Genomic DNA, 23665 nt, shown 5'->3' with positions numbered 1-23665 from the left:
CATCTCCCAGAGTTTGCTCAAACTCATGTCCATTGAGTTGATGATGCCATCCAACCATCTCATCCTCTATCGTCCCCTTCTCCTCCTACCTACAATCTTTCCCAGCATCAGGGTCTTTTCTAATGAGTCGGTTCTTTGCATCAGGTGGCCAAAGTGCTGGAGCTTCAGCATCAGTCCTTCCAATGAATATTCAGGACTGATTTCCTTTAGGATTGACTGGTTTGATCTCATTGCTGTTCAAGGGACTCTCAAGAATCTTCTCCAGCACCACAGTTTCAAAGCATCAGTTCTTTGGCACTCAGCCTTCTTTATGGTCCAGGTGCTCCATTAAATAAAGCTGTTTCCTGAAATAATCAGGTTGGTTTTCAGTCTAAAATCATTCTGTACATTTTCTCCTTTATGCATGTCTATATTTTCTGAATTTTCTGCACTCACTGTATATCACTTTTAGTCACAAAATGAGCAATAAATGATGCCTTCTCCAGGACCATTCTTTAGGGGACCCTCTGGGGTCTGATTGGCGCCAGGTCTGTCCTTGGAGCCATAAGGAGACTAGGAGCAACCACTGGCTGCTGTTGGTGAACTGGGAACTTAGTCGTGCCAGGTAACAGCATCTTGTCTTGGAGTTAGCGGGAGAGCTGAGGAGAGGGGAGAGCAGGGAAAACATAACCAACAACGGCTGCGATACACACCCCTCTCTGCTCTGCGCAGTGCACACACAGACGCAAACACTTGAAGGCCCCAGCCTCCCAGGCCTGCCCCAGAGACGGCCCTGCTGCCCTGGGCCGAGGTTTCGCCGGCACCACCTGCTTTCCTCCCTTGTCTCTTTTCTTTAGGGGCCCTCTCTGGGCCCGGTAGCTGCCGCCTCCGCTCCTTTGAGTGACTGAATCTAAAACAAAGGGGCAGCACTGTGGCCCTGGGGGCAGGTCTCAGGCTGAGGGAGCCCCTCGTCTGGTCTCTGTGTCAGGGGCCCTGCCTCCCTAATGTTGGTGGCACTCCCAGGTCGTCCCATGACTCAGAGTTCCTGTTCACAGGAGCTCAGCAGTTCCGGACAACAGCACAGCCTCACACACTAGAGGCGATTCAGGAACTGAAAGCCCCTTCACTTGGTCATTTTCTGGTGGAATCTTTTCTGATCTGCTTCCGTAAAGCTCATCCGAAATAGACGTGGGAAAAGAGAACTAGGAGGCCTCGTTTCCTGTCCAGCCCCAGAGCTTCCCTCATGAGAGTAACTCAAAGCCCCAGAACCTGGCTCCTGCCTGTCTTCTTGTGAGGCACCAGCCAGGTCCCCCCACCTCCAGGGACAGAGCTGCTGTCTCCTGGGCTAAGACGAGCCTGGGACACTAAAGAGCCCGGCTCTGTCAACTTCTAGAAAGGGCCAAGTGGCAAATACTTTAGTCTTTCTGAGACACCTACAGTCTGGTCTCTGTCGCCTCTGCTTTTCCCCCCCAAAACCATTCTTAGTTCTTAGAAATATAAAAACCATTCTTAGAAATATAAAAACCATTCTTAGTTCACAGCCCTCACAAAATACAGACTGTAAAGCTGGGCAAGATACAGTCCTTGAGCCAAATGCAGCCCCCCACCTGTTTTTGTGAAATGAGGTTCTATGGGAACATAGCCACACTGGTCTGCCATGTGGCTGCTTTCAGACTCTAATAGAATCAGGCAGTTGCAACAGACTATAACCTTCCTGGTGACTCAGTGGTAAAGAATCCTCCTGCCAATGCAGGAGATATGGGTTCAGTCTCTGGGTTGGGAAGATCCTCTGGAGAAGGAAATGGCAACCCACTCCAGTATTCTTGCCTGGAGAATCCCATGGACAGAGGAGCCTGGTGGGCTACAGTCCATGGAGTCACAAAGAGTCAGACACAGCTGAGCACACATGAACACAACAAGAAGGCGGACAAAACCTGAAATAGTTACTATCTGACCTTTTATAGAAGACATTTGCCAAGACCTGCTTCAAAGTCCTAATATAAATGACTCACAGGTATGCCAGCTTTTAAAGTACTTCACACACATTCCTACTTCTTACTGGAAACATTGTTTGAGATTAGTAATTGTTCCATTTTACAGATGAGGAAACCGAGGACTGGAAAGGTTAAGGCTTACCAAAGGTCACACTGCTAATGGGTATTTTGGACCAGACAAAGCTGCTCTGGAAAGAGCAATCTCTGAAGCTTGGAGTCTACCTCTTGATCAGCTCCATCAGGGAAGGAGACAGTAAGCAGGTCCCCGGTACAGCCTCAGAGAGAGACACTGGGCATGGAAAGCAGCCGGGCTGACCTGCACAGGCACTTCTAAGAGTCTCGTGAAATGAGCAGGGACTTCCTAGTGGTCCAGTGGTTAAGAGTCTGCCTTACAATGCAGGGGACACAGGTTTGATCCCTGCTCTGGGAACTAAGATCCCACTTGCCATGGGGCAACTAAGCCTGCAAATGCTGTGACCACTGAACCTCTGTGCTCCAGAGGCCCTGTGCACAACTAGAGAGCCCGTGCACTGCAAGGAAAGACCCTGAGTGCCACAATTAATTAAAAAGTCCTCAATGCAAGTCCATTTTGTGCAAGTCCTCGGCACAAAAAGTTCAGAGAATATCTTCAGAGGCTGTCTGTGCACAGGGAAGGCTACTGGCTGACTGGCTGGCAGGAAAGCCACCCTTTCAAATCCACATTTGGCTTCTGTAAATAGTTAACAGGTAGTCATATCACTGTGAAGAGCAGGGAGCCACAGCAATCTTCTCACGGGGTTCTGGAGAGGGCCTTGCATCCCGCAGGCTCCCAGGACTGCTGTTTCCTGCAGAACTAAAGATGGCAACGCCATCACTGGTGTGAGAGAGACTCCCAGTGGACACTGGTGGTATTGCCACCCCTAAGAATCATTTCAGAAACACCCTCAGGTTCCTAGGAGCTCACTTCCTGGGCTGGGAGTGTAAAGGGCTGGTGTCATCTTGGAATCGTCGTCCCAGTACACACACTCAGGTGAAACTAAATGACTGTTGTCCTACTCCAAACCCTCCCTGAGGAAGGCTGGTGTGTGCAGCTCTCACAATGCTGCCATTTCAAAGAACGAGTTAGGAGTGCTTCCTTCAAGCCTTTGTGACCTTTCCTGCGCTTTTGGAGTCTTATCCATGGGGTGTGTCTGACTCCTGAAAACAGTTAGCCTTTGTGAAGCTTTGTTTGCTTTTCCTTCAGTCCAGCTTTGCTCCAGGACCTGTTTAGTGTGTCTCATGAAGTTATTAGTTTTGGCTATTGCCATTGTTCATGAGGTTTTTTTTTTTTTTTTTAATTGGAATTAAGCACCACAATTATAAATTAGGATCCCCAGTATTTCTAGAAAAGTCAGACAACACTGGTTCTAAGTGTTGAAGTCAGTGGTGGAAACTAGGGAGCTGGTGCCCCTAGAAGGGTTCTCCTGTTTGCCACAGCCCTCACTGCTCCCTAGTACCTCTTAGACTCATGTGAGTACCATGACCCTCTCCTGCAGAGCACTCGTTCCTCAGGGATGGAATTCCACGTGTATTGATTTAATATACTCCTTAGATGATGAGTTCAATGATGCCATCATGGAGATATTTTATTTTTCTATTTATTTTTAAATCCCTAGTGCCTAGGTGCCTAATTCACATTTGCTGAAGGAAAGTGGTGGCCAGAGGAAGAGGGAAGGGAAGAATTACTAATGACTTTCTGCAGTTGAAACAGAGAGAACTTAAATGACTTGCTCAGATTCACAGAACTAGCTAGTGACACAGCAGAAAGTTGGACCCAAATTTCGAAGGCACATTTCTACTCCACTTTATCATTCTCTGTTCTGGGGCCTCTGCAGGCCTCTTTGGACTGTGATGAAAAAATTGCACCCTGAAAATTGTTATGGCTTTGGAGGCATGCCCGGCCTGGCTCCTGACAGAGCTGGTGTGGGGGAATTGGGCTGCAGCTGGCTCCCTCTGTCACATGTAGGAGCAGCGCAGCCCTCTGGGCCCCCTCCAGGTGGGCTCCTGGGGCACCATGGCCACACTTAGTGGACATGTAAGACCCGGGATAATCAATCTGTTGGAAGAAGAAATGTGACCATCTGCCACGTTCTTGGGATTCCCAGGTGACTCAGTGGTAAAGAATCTGCCTGCAATTTAGGAGACCCAGGTTTGATCCCTGGGTCAGGAAGATACCCTGGAGAAGGAAATGGCAACCCACTTCAGTATTCTTACCTGGAGACTCCCATGGACAGGGGAGCCTGCCGGGCTACTGTCTGTGGGGTTGCAAAGAGTGGGAGATGACTGAGTACACACAGTATTAGGTTGATTTAGACATAAGACCTGTCAAAAGCATGTTAATCTCCATTTACAGATGAATAAACAGGTCCAGAGATTGAGTTTCCAAAAGTCACACAGCCAGTCAGTGCAAGAACGGGTTTTTAGACTTGATGTGTGAAATTCCTGAGCAAATTGTTACACCATGATACATGACAGCCTTGAAAAAGGACAGACCTGATTCACGTCCAGAATATAAGAAATTAACATCAAAAGAGTAAGGAGAGAGCAGGACCTAGGACCCAAGGAGGAAGTGCCAGTTGGAGGTCGGGAAGCAGAGGCTGCATGAGTGAGGGAGGAACTGGCGCTGGGCAGAGAAGGACAGCGATGATGCGCCTGAAGTTCAATGCACCGTCCTCTTTCTCCCGGCTGTGCCCTGCCTCTGCCCCTCAGTGCATGCGTGCTCAGTCGCTTCAGCTGTGTTTGACTCTTTGCGAACTCCTGGACTGGGCCCACCAGGCTCCTCTGTCCATGGGATTCTCCAGGTAAGAATACTGGAGTGGGTTGCCATGCTTTCCTCCAGGGGATCTTCCCAACCCAGGGATCAGACTCGTGTCTCTTGCAGCTCCTGTGTTGCAGGTGGATTCTTTACCGCTGAGCCACCAAGGAAGCCCCTTACATCTCAGACTTCTGAGCAAAAATATGTTTTATCTCCACTCTCTATGGACGCATAATTTCTCAGCAATCAGATGTCCTAGATCTGGAAGAAGAAAGTGGTGGTCCAGAGGCTTGGCTGTCCAGTTCAAAGGAAAATGCAGGGATGCGCTCCCATCCTTAGTGTTGAGTCTCTGACCCCTGCTTCAGAGAAAGGGGCTCAGGGTGGGAAGGGAGGAGAAACCGCTGTGTCCCAGGGAGGCGAGGCTCAGGAGCTCAGGCTTCCCACTGGGTGACTTCAGGCTCTTGTTCTGGAAATCATTTTCCTCCCTCTAGAGGGAGGGGTTAGGTGGGATGGCCTCTTGTGCTCTGTGGTTTCATGCTTCTCCAGCCCAGGCCTGGGGTGCAGGCAAGTGAGATAAGAACAAACACAATGGTGATGAAGAGTCATCCAAGACATTGTTTAATGGATGAGCCCAGAGCCTTTGAACAGCCGAAGATGGTGTTTGAAACTTATCTCACCGGCATGTACTTTGAACCTGGAGAGTTTCGTGTTGTCCATGAGAAAAACGATTGTAGATGTGAATAGTCTGTGGGTGCTGTGTTAATGGCAAAGGTCTGAGTGTCAGGCCCAGGTTCAAAAGATCAGGTCTTGGGTAGACGGCTGACCCTCTTTGAGCCCCAAACGCCTTGTTTTTGGAAGGTGCACACCTCACAGGGCGGCCAAGGGGTTAGATGAGTTTCCATAGAGGGAGCATCTAGCACGGGACCTGGTAGAATTCCTACAAATCATCTGTCCTCCTCCCCCCACCCCCCCACTGGAGACGACTTAGCACACACGCACGCACACTCCACTACTATACAGAAGAAGACTGATGGTCAGAAAGGGCTTCAGCACGTAAACAGAATTGAGATCTGAATGTTCGTCTGCTGGGTTCAACCCCAAAGCGTCTTCTCCTCCTGCCTTCAATCATTTCCCGCATCAGGGTCTTTAACAGAGTCAGTTCTTTGCATCAGGTAGCCAAAGTATTGGAGTTTCAGCTTTAGCATCAGTCCTTCCAATGAATACTCAGGATTGATTTCCTTTAGGTTGGACTAGTTGGATCTCCTTGCAGTCCAAGGGACTCTCAAGAGTCTTCTCCAACACCACAGTTCAAAAGCATCAGTTCTTCGGTGCTCAGCTTTCTTTATGGACCAACTCTCACATCCATACATGACTACTGGAAAAACCATAGCTTTGACTAGACAGACCTTTGCCGGCAAAATAATGTCTCTGCTTTTTAATATGCTGTCTAGGTTGGTCATAGCTTTTCTTCCTATGGTTAGTCAAGGCTTTTTTAGTATTGTCACTCCAGCTCCTCATAAACATTACTATTTACATAGGGTCTTGATGTTTACAGTGGTTTCTCTTACCCACTGTGATGTGGGGGGAGAGTAGTATTAATATTATCATTATTTTTCAGGTAGGACTAGGCTCAGGATGTCCCCTGACTTGCTGGAGGCCATGGCCCCCTCATCCACCTCTGAGAATCCTTCTCTGCATCTTGCCAGTATGGCTCCTCTGCCCTTTCATTCTTTAGCCCTAAGGCCTAAGGGGTTCTTGTCACCCAAAGGTAGAGTTGAGGGGAGGACCTACAGTCAGAGCACTCGTGAGTTCAGTGGTAACAAGACTGCTCTTTCTTTCCAGGGATTGAGTCATTAATAGTTCCTTAAATATGCCCATTCTGCAACTTAGAGTGACATTCAGTCTGCCAGTGATTACTGCTGCCGTGGGTGTGGCATGAGAGGGTGGATGAGTCATTTCACCCAGAGGCGCTCTCATCCGGGGCAGAGTTCTGTGGGGCTCACCAGCCCCTCCTGCCTGCCCCAGTCAGCCAAAGGGCTGAAACCTCTCCCTCTGACCACAGCAGTTCCTCAGGAAACTCCCCCACCAGGCTGCAGCTTTCTGACTTTGCTCCACTTTGTAACCCCTTCCTGGCCCAGCTTGGAACCCAAGGGTAGGCCCAAGCCTCGAGATTCTGGCCTTGTCCACACCATTTGCTCCTAGATAATTCTCAGGCCCCGTCATATCAGCTAAGGTCTTGGGGTCAGGCACACCTGGGTTCAAATCTTGGTTCTACCACTTACTGGCAATACAAATTCAACCATGTTGCTACACTTCTACAAATCACTGCTTTCCCATCTGTGTAATGGGAATAATAGCACTGCCTTACCTCCAAGTGAGGGGCGAGATGCAGCAGGCAATGGACTTAGCACGGTGACTGGCTCGTAGCAGATGTTCAGTGAATTTCTGTGTGTGTGTATGTGTGTGACTGTATGTCTCTCCTGAGCACCCAACTCCCCTCTACTGCGGTTCTGTTTTGCTTTTGTTTTTTACCACATATCAATATGAGTACCACAGGGCTAACCATTTGTATCTTCCCAAGCATCCTGATTTCACCCCTCCTTTTTCCTTTGGCTCTAACCTCTTCTATACCATTTTATTTTTCATAGCCTTTTGCAACTTTCATGTCCTCTGTCCATTTTTAACAGTTTATAATAACAACATACCATAGCAATATAACATTTTTCAGTCTTATCCAACAGGACAGGGAGTGGAAACTGATGGACTAGCTGCAAAACATTAACTGAAGCAATGAATTATTTTCTTTAAAAAAAGAATAAAAATTTGCAAAAGAGGAAAAACAGGCAATTCACAGAAGAGCAAGTGCAGATGCTCAAACAAATATGAAAAAGTGTCAGACTCTAGTAATCAGGGAAATGCAAATGTAAATAGCATTGAGCTGCTTCTTTACTTCTAACAGAATGATCACAGTTTTAAAAGACTGATAATACTGGGTTGGCCAAAAAGTTTGTTTGGGTTTTTCCATACCGTCTTATAGAAAGAAACCCCCGTATGAACTTTTTGGCCAACCCAATACCTATTGTTGGTAGGAATGCAGGGATAAAGGTTACTTTAATCATTGCTCTTGGATTCCATAGCTTTTGCAAATCACCCTGGCACCATCCATTAAAATTAAAAATACATAACCTATACCTTTTGCCTAGCAGTTCCTGAAAATCTACCCCATAGAAATTAAAATATCGGAATGTATGGCTATGTGCATAAGGATGTAGAATTAACCTTTTATCATGGAAAACAAGCAAAACCTAGAAACAGAGAAAATGCCCTTCGAAAGGGGTATTGTTGAATATATTATAACATGCCAGGGAATATTCTGCAGCCATTAAAAAGAATAAATTGGAGCTATGTCCCGTGACTCACGGGGATTGCCATGAATAATTGATGAGAAAAAGCAAAGTGCAGGAAATTGGTTATAAAATTTTAAAGATGAAATAATGCTACTGTCCCTCCCCCACCCTCCCTACCCCAGGTCCCCACTGTGCAAATGAGCCAATACACATGAGCATGGAGAAGAACATGGCAGTGTCCTGACCCAGTGGCCACTATGGTTTTGGGGGGGAGGATAGTTGTGTGGCAGGAGAGAGATGGGAGAAAGGAAGGGAGAACCCAATCTGAAGAAAAAAGAAAAGGAAAAAAGACGGCATTGAAATTTATGTGTGGTATGTATATATATATTTAATAGGGGCTTCCCTGGTGGCTCAGATGGTAAAGAATCTGCCTGCAATGCAAGAGACCTGGATTTGATCCCTGGCTCGAGAAGATACCCTGGAGAAGGGATGGCTACCCACTCCAGTATTACTGCCTACAGAATTCCATGGACAGAAGAGCCTGGTGGGCTACAGTACATGGGGTCCCAAAGAGTTGGACACAAGTGAGCGACTAAGCACAGCACAGCACATAACATGTATAGATTTAGGTATTAATGTAAAAATATCTGTGTGAGTAGATATAAGAAGAAAATTTTAAGTTATATGTACAAACCTTATATATTTTTGTTAACCTAAAGCCACCAAATGTACATTTCCTTCACCAATGGTTTCACAGACAGCCAAGATCTTTTCACTGAGAATAAGCCTGTTTTGCAGGGGGTTTGGCCCTATTCTGCCTTATGTACAAAAATCACACATTTAGTGCTTTGTCCTATAGTTTCTAATTTCTGTTTCTATAGACTGCACTGAGAACCTAGACACTTGGAAAATAAGTTTGTACAGGAATCGTTTAGATATTATGCTTCCCCTCAATCTATTCAGTTGTCTTGCCTACATGCAATTCAACAATAAACTTATTTTAGGATGTCACCTTTACTGTTTTTCCAAAACTGTCGCCTGGGTTCTTACAGAAACAATGACTCTTTTTCTCTTCTATTCACATTTCCTCAGTTTATGTGACATTTGTTAAGGTACAACGGCATAAAACAGACGTGGGAACAAATATATCTCTCTCTAGGTGACATTCACATCAACAGGTAGACGCCATTGTATGTGGCCTCCCGAAAGGTGTGGGCACCCTCTGGTGGCACATTCAATGTGCACCGCCACGTGGGAGCAGCACTCAGTATGTTTCACTGAGAGAAGGCACAGGGCCACGGATCCTGGCCAGTAAGTTACCAGAAGTAGAACTTCATTGGAAACCCTTCTGTGCTGTGAATTGGTAATCTCTGCTGGGTCACATCCAGCTCTCTGATCATCACTCTGTCGATTATCCTATGATTAAACATCTAAGGTTGCGTGTGGCTGTGCGAGTCATGGAGGTTTGCAGCCTTCTTCCTGCAATGCATCCTGGAATGTTCTTGTTAATATGGCAAAACATCTGGGTCAAGTGGCCTATCTGGGGTGGGCAGACCTCATGCTTACAATCTTGTCTTGGGACAGCTGATGCAGGGCTGAGACAGGACTCTGGCCCACCTTCAAATCCCCTGCCTGTGTAACTTTGGGAATGTCATCTTACATTACTACACCTGTTCCCTTGTTTGCAAAATGGGGTGATATTATTTAATTCACAGAGGCTCACATGAGATGAATGTTTTTAAAAGTATTTGCAGAAGGATAAGATCATCTGGATTATTTTCATCTGTGTACACCCTATATGGTGTTATCACTCACCTAGAGCCAGACATCCTGGAATGTGAAGTCAAGTGGGCCTTAGGAAGCATCACTACAAACAAAGCTAGTGGAGGTGATGGAATTCCAGTGGAGCTATTTCAAATCCTGAAAGATGATGCTGTGAAAGTGCTGCACTCAATATGCCAGCAAATTTGGAAAACTCAACAGTGGCTAAAGGACTGGAAAAGGTCAGTTTTCATTCCAATCCCAAAGAAAGGCAATGCCAAAGAATGCTCAAAGTACCACACAATTGCACTCATCTCACACGCTAGTAAAGTAATGCTCAAAATTCTCCAAGCCAGGCTTCAGCAATACGTGAACCGTGAACTACCAGATGTTCAAGCTGGATTTAGAAAAGGCAGAGGAACCAGAGATCAAATTACCAACATCCGTTGGATCATCGAGAAAGCTAGAGAGTTCCAGAAAAACATCTACTTCTGCTTTATTGACTATGCCAAAGCCTTTGACTATGTGGATCACAATGAACTGTGGAAAATTCTTCAAGAAATGGGAATACCAGACCACCTGATCTGCCTCCTGAGACATCTGTATGCAGGTCAAGAAGCAACAGTTAGAACCAGACATGAAACAACAGACTGGTTCTAAATCAAGAAAGGAGTACGTCAAGGCTGTATATTGTCACCCTGCTTATTTAACTTATATGCAGGGTACATCATGAGAAATGCTGGGCTGGATGAAGCACAAGCTGGAATCAAGATTGCTGGGAAAAATATCAATAACCTCAGATATGCAGATGATACCACCTTTATGGCAGAAAGCGAAGAAGAACTAAAGAGCCTCTTGATTAAAGTGGAAGAGGAGAGTGAAAAAGTTGGCTTAAAGCTGAACATTCAGAAAACTAAGATCATGGCATCTGGTCCCATCACTTCATGGCAAATAGATGGGGAAACAATGGAAACAGTGACGGACTTTATTTTGAGGGGGCTCCAAAATCACTGCAGATGGTGACTGCAGCCATGAAATTAAAAGATGTTTGCTCCTTGGAAGAAAAGCCATGACTAACCTAGATAGCATATTAAAAAGCAGAGACATTACTTTGCCAACAAAGGTCCATCTAGTCAAGGCTATGGTTTTTCCTGTGGTCAGGTATGGATGTGAGATTTGAACTGTGAAGAAGGCTGAGCGCCAAAGAATTGATGCTTTTGAACTGTGGTGTTGGAGAAGACTCTTGAGAGTCCTTTGGACTGCAAGGACATCCAACCAGTCCATTCTGAAGGACATCAGCCCTGGGATTTCTTTGGAAGGAATGATGCTGAAGCTGAATCTCCAGTACTTTGGCCACCTCATGCGAAGAGTTGACTCACTGGAAAAGACTCTGATGCTGGGAGGGATTGGGGACAGGAGGAGAAGGGGACGACAGAGGATGAGATGGGTGGATGGCATCACTGACTCGATGGACGTGAGTCTCAGTGAACTCCGGGAGTTGGTGATGGACAGGGAGGCCTGGTGTGCTGCAATTCATGGGGTCGCAAAGAGTCAGACACGACTGAGCGACTGATCTGATCTGATCTGATCTGATCACTCTGTATAATAGGCTCCAGTTTCATCCACCTCATTAGAACTGATTCAAATGCATTCTTTTTAATAGCTGAGAAGTATTCCATTGTGTATATGTACCACAGCTTTCTTATCCATTTGTCTGCCGATGGACATCTAGGTTGCTTCCATGTCCTGGCTTTTGTCAACAGAGCTGCGATGAACATTGGGGTACACGTGTCTCTTTCAATTCTGGTTTCCTCGGTGTGTATGCCCAGCAGTACTCCTGAATATTCATTGGAAGGACTGATGCTGAAGCTGAAACTCTAATACTTTGGCCACCTAATGCAAAGAACTGACTCATTGGAAAAGACCCTGATGCTGGGAAAGATTGAAGGAAGGAGGAGAAGGGGATAACAGAGGATGAGATGGTTGGATGGCATCACTGACTCGATGGACATGAGTTTGAGTAAGCTCCTGGAGTTGGTGATGGACAGAGAAGCCTGGCATACTGCAGTCCATGGGGTTGCAAAGAGTCAGATACAACTGAGTGACTGAACTGAACTCAACTGTACTGAACTGAACACCCTATATGTTTTTTGTAACAACAGGATGGCATGAGGGTTTACAACAAGGAGCCTACCCTTTGGAGGCAGATAGAGGGGATCTGGAAACACTTTCACCAGAATTTCACTGTACCTCCTGGTGCAAGTCACTTTCTCTCTCTGAGCATTAGCTTTGTCATCTGAGAAGTGGAGAACAAGAATCGGAAAATCACATCTAGCTTGAGCAGTGATGGTGGTGGTGGTGCTTTAGTCGCTAAGTCATGTCCAACTCTTGCGACCCCATAGACTCTAGCCTGCCAGGTTCCTCTATCCATGGGATTCTCCAGGCAAGAATACTGGAGTGGGTTGCTATTTCCTTCTCCAGGGTTTCTTCCTGACCTGGGTCTCCTGCATTGCAGGCAGACTCTTTACCAACTGAGCTACGAGGGAAGCCCAACGTTGAAGAGAAACCGCCTATGGTGAGAATTAGAGATTAGGGTCCAAAGATGTCTGGAACACAGGAGAGGCCAGATAGATGTCATTCTTGTGGACATGACTTAGTCCACAAGCTAAGATCTAAAAGAAACTTCATGTCTTTTAGTTTCTATAACTCAAGTCATTTCTCTTGAGTTCTCGTTTTGTTGGTAGAAAACTTCAACCCCAACCCTTCTGGGGAGCACCCCCACTCTGGCTCTGTGGACTGTGACTTTATGTTGAATGACCTGAGGTTTGAGGGTGCTTGACCTTGATCTTTTGCCCACACAGGTTGGCCTGGATCTCCTTTGCCCTGTCCATCTGACCTGTGGCTCTCTATTGCTTATAGGACACGGTTAGAGTGTGCAATTATCTTTGTGGCTTGGTACACAGAGCCAGGAACCAAATGAGTGCAAGACAATAGGGAAGGGTAGGGCCTGTGGATAAAGCCATGCCCATCTAAAAACATCAAAATCCGAAACAAATGGTTAACACCGTGAGGGCCAAACAAAAAAAAAGGGGCCTCTCTACTCCTCTGTAGTCACAGTGGGCCTTCCCTCACCTCGGCCTCGGCTGGGAATACTCATTCCCAGGGATCAGTTTTTCAACTTGTCCAAGCTCTACAAGCAAGGCCTTTCCTCCCATTTCTGGTGCTCCCTATCCCTTCCTTGTTGTATTTTCCTCCATAGCCCTTAGTGCTGTACTTTCCTTATTTATCCTGTTTAGTGTCTATTCCCCTCCATTAGAATGCAGGTCCATGAAGGCAGGTTTTCATTTCTTTTGTTTATTGTTATATCCCAAGTGCCCAGAACAGTACCTGGCACATAGTAGGCACTCAATAAATGTGTTGAATGAAATAAAATAGATGGATTTTTGAATGGATGGACATATGGATGACTGAGTGAATTCACTGTTGAATAGTCGAATTGGTTTCCTCTCTCCCCTTCCTATGATACTTGTGCTTTCAGAAGGTTCTCATCTGGGCTGCAGCTAGGTTGAGGTCAGCGAGGCACTCACTTTGGGTACAAAACTTAACAGAGAACCAAAAAAGCTCAGCAATTAAATAAGGATATTTAATGCAATCATTTGAAAAATCAAAATTAATGCCAAAAACTCTGTGATGAGCAAAATCTCAAATTTTTAAATGAAGACATGATCTGAAAGAAACTGCAGTGAGCTAAACTGAAAATTATTTAAGATTGTCACTTGATCAAGAGGAATTCTCAAACATGGCAATGTTCTGAATTGAAAATAAAGTAAGCAAAGAGGCAGGATTTGAAAGTTTTATGAGTTTCTTTCATTAAAGCCAGGAAAGTAACAGTCTAATTCTGGGGTTGGTATAAGTAAAATATTTAAATGTAAAATAATGTTAGGTTTTAATATTAATTAAGACTTTTCAATTTTCTTTTTTTTTAATAACACTGTACAGCTTGAGATATTAGTTCCCTGACCAGGGATTGAACCCAGGCCCACAGCAATGAAAGCACAGAATCCTGACCACTGGATTGCCAGGGAATTCCTTTTTTCATTTTTTTAAAAGCTGTTTTAATGTTCTGGAAAAATATGACTTGTTAAGAAAATACATGCACACACAGGAGCACACACTTTTCTTTTGCTGTAGGGTCTTATATGGGTTGCTTCTCAGTAGACACATGATGTCAGTAGACGCATGTCAGCTAAGCAGCTTTATGAGTCATCCCTCCCCAACAGGCCTCCAGAATTTTCACAGCCTGAACTACTTTCATCTAAGTGAGTAAGAGGAACCTCCATACTCTCCCCATAGTGGCTGCAACAATTTACATTCCCCCCAACAGTGTATGAGGATTCTCTTTTCTCCACATTCTCACCAACACTTGCTATTTCCTGCCTTCTTGATAACAGCCATTCTAACGGGCATGAAGTGATGTCTCACGGTGGTTTTGATTTGCATTACCCTGTGATTAGTGATGCTGAGCACCCTTTCATGGGTCTGTTGGCCGTCTGTATGTCTTCTTGGGAAAAATGTCTTTTCAGCTCCTCTGCCATTTTAAAATTGGGTGTGTGTTTTTACTGTTGTTACTGTTGAGTTGTATGGTTTCTTTACAGATTTTGGATATTAGCGCCATCCTGGATATATGATTTGCAAATATCCTCTCCTATTTGATAGGTTGTCTTTTCATTCTGTTGATGGTTTCCTTTGTTGTGCAGAAGCTTTTTAGATTGACATAGTTCCATTTGTTAATGATCCAGCTTTCCCACTTCTGCGTATTTATCCAAAGAATCTGAAAACAGTAGTTCAAAAAGATATATGTATCCCTATGTTCATCACAGCATTATTTAAAATAGGCAAGAGATTAAAAACAACCTAAGTTCCCATCAATAGATGAATGGATAAAGAAGATATGGTATATATACATATATATGTAGATATATAGATACACACACACACACAATGGAAAAAAAATGAAATCTTGCCATTTGCAATAACATGGATATACCTTGAGGTTATTATGTTAAGTGATATAAGTCAAACAGAGAAAGAAAATAACCTATGATTTCACTTCTATTGGGAATATAAAAACAAAAACAAACAAACAAAAAACAAAATAAATAAACAAACCAAATCAAACACAAAGATATAAAGAATGGATTCCCTGGTGGCTCAGATGGTAAAAAAAAAAAGTGAAGTCGCTCAGTCGTGTCCGACTCTTTGCGACCCCGTGGACTGTAGCCTGCCAGGCTCCTCTGTCCGTGGGATTCTCCGGGCAAGAATATTGGAGTGGGTTACCATTTCCTTCTCCAGGGGATCTTCCCAACCCAGGGATCGAACCCTGGTCTCCCACATTGGAGGCAGACGCTTTAACCTCTGAGCCACCAGGGAAGCCCCCGTGGTAAAGAACCTGCCTGCAATGTGGAAGATCTGAGTTCAGTCCCTGGGTGAGGAAGGTCCCCTGGAGAAGGAAATGGCAATCCACTCTAGTACTCTTGCCTAGGAAATCCCAAGAACAGAGGAGCCTGGTGGGCTACAGTTCATGGGGTCGCATGAACACAATGGAGCAACTACCACTAGGCTACCAGAGGGTAAAGGACTGGGGGAAGGGGAGGACAAAACAGGTAAAGGGGATCAACTGCGTGGTGACAGATGGAAATGAAATATTTGGTGGTGAGCACGCTGCAGTGTTTACAGAAGTAGAAACATGCAGTACTCATGAATTTATGAATGTTATAAACCAATGTCACCTCAATAAAAAACACATTTAAAAATAAATATTAAAAAGGGAAAGGAGGGCTTCCCTGGTGGTTCAATGATAAAGAATCATATCAAAGCAAGAGACATGGGTTCAGTCCTTGGGTCAGGAAAATTCCACATGCCACAGAGCAACTAAGCCTATGTGCTACAACTGTAGAGTCTGTGCTCTAGAGCCCAGGAACCACAACCACTGAGCCCACATGTGGCAACTACTGAAGCCCATAGGTGTAGAGTCCGTGCTCCACAACACGAGAAGCCGCAGCAGTGAGAAGCCGTGCACCGAACTAGAGAGTAGCCCTTGCTTGCTGCAAACAGAGACAAGCCTGTGACGCAAACAAGACCCAGCACAGCCAAAAATAAATCAGATAAATAAAATTTTAAAAAAGATAAAGATGTAAGATGTGAGAGGATCACAGGAGTCTGGTGAGGGAGGTGGTCTTGATTGGGACATTTTTCAGTGATTCCCAAATCAAGACACATAGGCCTACTACTTTGATCATTAGTTTTCCGTTTTCAAGAAGGGATTTTTTCCCTAATTATTTATTTATTTATGTGGCTGTATCGGATCTTTGTTGCAGCATGCAAACTCTTAGCTGTGGCATGTGGGATCTAGTTCCTGGAGCAGGGATCAGACCTGGGCCCCCTTCATTGGGAGCGTGGAGTCTTAGCCACTGGACCACCAGGGAAGTTCCCAGGAAGGAATCTTGAAAAAGAAATATTGAGAGGAAAAAAACAGATCAAGAAGAGGAAGAGCCTGGCAAAAGAGGAAGGGCTTTCTTATTATGCAGGCATCAGACGTTAACACAGGCAGCCCGGGCAACCCACACACTTGCTCACTTTGCTCTCACTTCCGCCATCGTCTACTCCTTCCATTCTGACCTGGAGGAATGGGTACCTCCCAAGATGACACGTGCCACAACCCCTCACAGGGTGCTGAGCTGAGCCAGGCCTCTGACTACATGGCCTCAGTGGCCAGTGCCATGTTTCCTGGGGGTGCTGTATAAGCCTGACGCTTGGTGAGGGGTTAAATCTGAGGGTGGATGTTAGGAGACAACCCTGGTGTCACACAAAAGCACTGGAGCCGAGGCTGAGATTTTCAGGCTCCTGCTTCTGGCCCCTTCGCAGGACTACCTGTTGAGTGGCTGGTCCAGTTCCCTTCCCTCTCTGGGCCCCAGGCTTTTCATCTGTCTAATGAGACCTGGGTTCAATTCCTGGGTCGGGAAGATCCCCTGGAGAAGGAAATGGCAACCCACTCCAGTACTCTTGCCTGGAGAATCCCATGGACAGAGAAGCCTGCCATGGGGCTGCAAGAGTTGGACACAACTTAGTGACTAAACCACCAATGAGACCTCTGAGGACCCCTAAGCTTTGAATCTAGAAGGTAGAACTCAGCATAATATTTGGTGCCTTTGATAGGTGGTCAACACAAGTGGTTAAAAGCAAGTCCTCTCTCTAGAAAATACATAAATTATGGATAAATTTTTCCTTTGAGTGAACATAAAACTTGGAAAAGCATTTCCAAGGACTCCCAACTATATGTAGAAAATAGACCACAGGCGCCTGTCTTCTCACAGTGTGGTTGGTGGTCAAGAGGCCTCAGGGGCCACATTGCCTGGGTTTGAATCCTGGTCTGACTGACCTCAGACAAGTGCACATCAGTTGTCTCATTTCTGAAACAAGGAAAGTTCTAGGACCTGCTTGTCCCTTGGAGAGGGCTACCAGTGGAGACAGAGTTTTGGGGAAAAGGGGCCAAGATGCAGAGATGGGTGTGACTAAAACCTAAGGCTGAAGGCTGAGGCTGTAGGGTAGACAGTTGATGGTGAAAAGGAGGTTCCAGTGGCTTTGCAAGAGGACACCCCCAGGAGGAGGACAGGGGTGGGAAGCACGAGGCAGTGTGGAAATGGGAGTGTGGAAGAAGGCAGATGACTGGGGGATGTGTACATGGGGCAGAGCCCGGCTGAAGAGGGAGAAGGGAGAGACAACGGGACAACCTGTCTCAAGATTCCAAATTAAACTCTGGTTTAAGGGGCTTTCATAGGTTCACTTCAGCTAGTGTCTGAAGCTAGTTCTTTGCGCAAACTTCCAAACAGGAGGTTGTCTTTTGACCTGGTAACTTTGGGTTCTGGGTAGAGAAACAGAGTCCTGAGAGGAAGAAGTTGCATACATAGCCTTTCAGCCTCCAAAGAGCTGAGCCCAGGCTGAGAAGCTGATGAGGAAGTCCTGCTTCAGGATAGGAGGGCAGTCCCCTCCTATTCTTTTTTTTTTTTTTTTTGGCCAGCCACTAGGCTTGAGGGATCTTATTTCCCTGACCAGGGATCAAACCCATGCCCCATGCAGTGGAAGCTCAGAGTCTTAACTGCTCGGTGTCTGATTAAAGCTCGGAGTCTTCCCGTCAGGGAAGTCCCAGTTCCTTAGTTTTTTTAGTAATGACAGTTTTATTAGGACATAATCCACATACTATACAACCACCTATTTAAAGTGTACAGTTCAATAATTTTAGTCTCTTCAGAGGTAGGCAATCAGTTCTAGAAGGTTTTCATCATCCCCCCAAAGAAACCTTGTACTCATGAGCAATCACTCCTTCCCCACACCCAACATCCTCCTCCCAGCCCTATATGGAAATTTTGTATAAATATAATTATATAACATGGGATCTCTTTTTAAAAACTGGGGTGCTGCAGACTCAGTCATGTCTGACTCTTTGCTACCCCATGGACTGTAGCCCACCAGGCTCCTCTGTCCATGGAATTTTCCAGGCAAGAATACTGGAGTGGGTTGCCATTTCCCTCTCCAATATATTTGCTCTATAATGTTGTTAGTTTCTCCTGTACAAAGAAGTGAGTCAGCTGTATGTATACATATATCCCCTCCCTCTTGGGCCTCCCTCCTACCCCCCAATCCCACCCTCTAGGTCATCACAGAGCACTGAGCTGGGCTCTCAGCACTGTACCACGGGTTCCCGCTAGCTAGCTATTTCCCATACGGCAGTGCCCATTGGCTTCTCTCACTGAGTATATTTTTAAGGTTCATCCACTTTGTAGCATGAATCAGAACTTCAGTATTTTGAGTTTTGAAAAACATTGTTTAATGTTATACAAACACAATATAGGTATACTCTGTGGTAAATATCATGTGGGTCAAGAAATAACAACGTTAACTCCCCTAAAGCCCTCATACCCCTTCACAGTCAGTATTCCCTCCCCACCCCGCCAACCACTTAGAGTAAGAATGACTTTTTCTTTACCATGTATCATCAAGCATTTGCATTCCTAAAGACCTTTATTACTTTTTATATTAAGTATTATTCCACTGTATGGATAGACCACATTTTATTTATCTATTTATCCATGTATGTGTATTCGGAGTATTTCCATTGTTTGGCTGCTGTGAATAATGACCTATGAACATCCACGTGCAAGTTTTTGTCTGGACGTATTTCTCTTGGGTATATACCAATGGGTGGGATTGCTGGGTCTTATGGTTACCTTCTTCTTCCTTCACATACACTTCCATTTTAGGACCTGGTATATATCCCACAAACGATCACAGGTCTGCCTGCCCTGCCACACTATGAGCTTCCTTCATCTTGAATACCCCACCGAACCTAGTATCTGTGTGTGTACTATGTGTGTGTGCAAAGTTACACGTCATGTTTGACTCTTTGCAACCTCAGGGACTGAAGCTCACCAGGCTCCTCTGTCCCTGGGATTCTCCAGGCAAGAATACTGAAGTGGGTTGCCATGCCCTCCTCCAGGGGATCTTCCCGACCCAGAGACTGAACCTGCATCTCTGCATCGCCTGTACTGCAGGCTGATTCTTTACCACTGAGTCACCAGGGAAGACCAACCTAGCACCTAGAAAGCACTAAAATATGTAAGGGGCCCTCCACTGCTTCAGATGATGCTTACAGGCAGAATAAGAAGAGGTCTTGAACTGACCATCCAATCTTATAAGAAGGCCTGGCAAGCTTGATCTCGGCAAGATCTTGGTAAGCTTGGCAAGTAGTGAGAGTGAAAGCCTGACTGACCTGTGTTCAAGGAAGAATGGAGAGAGAAGAGTCAGAAAAAGAAAGTACAGATCATTCTTTTGAGGAACTTTTCATAAAAGAGAGCAGAAAAGTGAGACAAGAGCTGGACGGTAAAGTGTAGTCAAGAGTATTTTGTTTTTTCTTAAAGATATGAGAAATGACAGTATGTATGATGTCATAGATAGCTAAGAGCTGATGATGGGAGAGAGGGGTGGACAAAGACAAGAGTGATGTCCTTGTGTAGATGAGGGGAGATGGGATCCCATGCAGAAGCAGTGTGAATGATCCATCCCCTGAAAGTCACATTGAAACCCTAACTCCTGCTGTGACTATATTTGGAGGTAAGGCCTGGGAGGAGGGGATACAGGTTAGATGAGGTCATAAGGGGAGGCCCCCAATCCAACAGAACTGGTGCTCTTCTTAAAGGAACAGATACCAGAGCTCTTCTCCCTGCCATGTGGGGACATAGCCAGACAGGAAGAGACCTCACCAGGAACCACACTGGCCAGCATCTGATCTGGGGCTTAGCCTCTAGAACTAGGACAAATACATTTCTGTTTTTTAAGTCACCCAGTCTGCGGTATTTTGTTATGGCAGCCCAAGCAGACTAAGACAAGAGGAGAGACTGGTTTTAGGAGGAGCGAGACAAGTTCACCCACAGTAACAGGAGGGGAGGCAAGGCACATGGGTGCTGATGCAGCTGGGTGTGAGGTGTGGGAGGGTGGGGAGTGGGAAAGGGGGTCTCCTCAGTGCTTTTTTTCAGTGATATAGAAAGCACGATGAGAAGTTGAGAATGAGGACACAGCGTTATCGGTGTAAGAAGAGCAAAATGATGAAGCAGCGAATGGACCAGCGTGATCCAACGAGGACATCTGAGAAACACTGGGAATCCCTTTGAGGTGTGCAGTCATTGAAGTGAAACTCATCAGCCAGGTGGTATGTTTTTCTCCAGGATGTTCAGCGGTTTGAATGGAGGGAAGGGAACTAGGACAAGTGAGTATAACCACAGCTGGGGTCTGGCCAAGTACAGGGGTAAAGAGTGAGGGTGGAGTTGCACTGATGAACACTGGAGACCCCAAATAGTGAGGAGAAGGAGGACTCAGAGGGGATTAGGGCCAGGGAAGAGGCAGGGTCGCCAGCTTGCAGGTCCTGGCTGGATTGCTGGAGTTTTGGATTAGGGCCCCTTGGGGTTGTGGTGTGGAAGACAGCAAGCAAAGAGGACATGCTAAGACGGCATGCTAGTGAGGGGCTGCTAAGTGAGGGGGACTAAGATAGTGAGGGACTGCGATATTGCTGAAAAGACCAGGAGCGGGGTCCAGGCAGTGCTGGGAAAGGAAGCTGAGATCCCTGGGGGAGACCATGCCAGGGTATTGGAAGTTACAGGTTTTGAAAACACTCCAATTCTGAAAGGGGCAGTGTTGAGAGTGGTTTCCACCTGGTGTTAAAATCTTCATGGCATGAGGAATAACAAAGATAACTCGGAAAAGGGCTATTGGGTGGTATGGGTCTGCTGGTGTGAGCATCAGAGCTGGAGAAGGAGCAACAGTCTGGAAGCAGAGCTGAGCCAGGATGATGCCCCTCCTCCCCCGAGCCATTGCACAAGCCACAGAGGAGAGGAGAGCTTGCCCTCGAGATGGCTGCCCGTGTTCATGAGGACAGAAAGGGGACGTGGACATTCATTAAAGAGGATACAAGGGGTTTTACTGGTGATAGATGGGGTCAGAAAAGGCCAACGAGACCATATCGGGACCCAAGCCTGGAAGATAAAGGAAATTCTGGGAGTTGCTTCGTCATATATATATACATACTTACATTATTTACAAACATTTACATCACTAGAAAAACACGTGTAATTAATAATTAAGGAACAAGCGAGTATCTAGTGATGTTCAGTGTGAGTGGCAGAGCAGAAACTAATGCCTGTTGTGTGTTAGTCCTTGTTTCTTCTAGGAAACGTCTTATAAACGGTCAATTTCAGGCAGACTTTCAGTTTCCTCAAGAAGAAGGTAATACATGAATGGTAAATCAGATGCCTTCCCGAAGCGATTGAAATAACTTAATTACCAGGTGTTCCATTTCATCTTCTGTTACCAAACAACAGGCACTATAAAAGAAATATCTCATATTAGAATAAAACACAGTCCATCTGTGCTGCAGTATACGACCCTCTTATTCTAATGCAGGAAGCACTTTTGTAATAAATCCATCAAAAGCAAGAGTTCTAGGGAGCAGAGATGGAGGGAGACTGGTCTTGGGTCCTTATGGGATGGTAGCTGGAGATCTCCCAGGAGTGCTATCCTGGTACACAGCACAAATTCAGAGCCCCAGCTTCTCAAACCAACTCAGTCTTGATCTTTTTACACTTGTGCTTTTCGCGTTTTGTTTTTCATCTGACATTTACTCTTCTATGTGACACATACAAGGATTTTAACTTTTTGTTTCTTCAAATATTTTCTAATTATGCTGTCATTTTAAAAGTAACTTCTCTTCACTACTTTAAGATGGAGTTTTTTTTTAATCAGATGCGTAATTCCTGTACTAAATATTACTTGATTATTATTTTCATTATGATGTTTGCCAAGTGTAGGATGGGAGAGAACTTATTTGACATCTTGCCATGTGCTGAATGGCTTGAGAGAGTATACTTGCTGATAACGTGAGTGGAATGATGACTTTAGTGTAATTACTGAGCCTATGACATGAACTATTTCTTTTATGAAGAATTAGAGCTCACTTTCTTCATGCTGAATTGAATCCTGGTATCTCCAAATAACAGACCTGAGCTTGTTAAGACCCATAGGTAAACTGCCACCCCTTCTAACAGCCATTTCCTTTGCCACAAGAATATCCTGGCCGTGGTTTTCTTCTTTCAGCTTCTATTCCTGATTATTTGTCTTTGTGGTGATAACAGAACACCCTTGAGTGACTCAGAGTAAATCAACCCAGCTACAGCCCTGCCTGAGAACGTTCCTTTGAACTGAGAAAAGGTCATTTCATGGCTTTTTTTTTTTGTCTTCCCCACAGTCTGTATTTCCATAGACCAGATCAGACCAGAGTTCCAAAAGATCTGCATGACTTTGGTAAAAGGAGTTCGTAAAAAACTGTCCATTAGTGTTCATTTTCATGTCCATTTGTGCTGGACATGAAAAGATGTTCAGGATCATTAGTCATTAGAAAAATACAAATTAAAACCACAACAAATTCTTGTTTTATATCTTCTAGTTTGGGGAAAATTAAAATAAAGAAATTTGACAACAAAAATAATTAGTGCTGGGATCAGAGGGGTTAGGTAAAGGAAATAGGCATTTTCCTTACTAAGAACCTTGTTGTTTAGTTTCTGACTCATGTCTGACTTGTTTGTGGCCCCACGGACTGCAGCATGCCAGGCTTCCCTGTCTTTCACTATCTCCCAGAGCTTGCTCAAACTCATGTCCATTGATTTGGTGATGCTATCCAACCATCTCCTTCTCTGTCACCCCCTTCTTCTCCTGCCCTCAATCTTTTCCAGCATCAGGGTCTTTTCCAATGAGTCAGCTCTTTGAATCAGGTGGTCAAAGTATCGGAACTTCAGCATCAGTCCTTCCAATGAATATTCAGGGTTGATTTCCTTTAGGATTGACTGGTTTGATCTCCTTGCTATCTAAAGGACTCTCAAGAGTCTTCTCTAGCACCATAATTTGAAAGCATCAATTCTTCAGTGTTCAGCCTAATTCTTTATGGTCCAACTCTTACCATCCGCACATGGCTACTCAGAGATGTGACAAATTTGCATTTCTTCCTGGTTATGCTTGTCCCCGCCTCCCCCATTCCTCCCCCAGCCCTGCCCCCCCACCACATCTGTTAACCCTTTAATAATTGAGTTTAGGGAACTCCCCTCTGCAGCCACAGTGGGCTCTTTAAATCTAAAAGGCATTCTTAAATAGGTAAGAAACACACAAAATACAAAATCTGAGCAGCCAACAAAAATATACCAAGAAAAGTAAGC

General features: G+C 45.2%; 1 protein-coding gene across 2 annotated transcripts in view; it reads right to left on the bottom strand.

Annotated features, from left to right (window-relative positions):
- Positions 1-18714: 18714 nt before the first annotated feature.
- Positions 18715-23665, bottom strand: part of CD58 (CD58 molecule) — a 42467-nt gene continuing 37516 nt past the window's right edge. For both annotated transcript variants that reach the window (XM_006058685.4, XM_044944505.2), the window contains exon 6: positions 18715-21784. The gene's annotated coding sequence lies outside the window, so the exon portion shown is untranslated. The remainder of the gene's footprint in view (positions 21785-23665) is intronic.

Source organism: Bubalus bubalis, chromosome 6 (assembly GCF_019923935.1).
Source record: "Bubalus bubalis isolate 160015118507 breed Murrah chromosome 6, NDDB_SH_1, whole genome shotgun sequence".
In the NCBI taxonomy this organism is placed as follows: domain Eukaryota; kingdom Metazoa; phylum Chordata; class Mammalia; order Artiodactyla; family Bovidae; genus Bubalus; species Bubalus bubalis.
The sequence above is the reverse complement of the archived record's forward strand: the minus strand, read 5'-3'. Positions and strand labels throughout refer to the sequence as shown.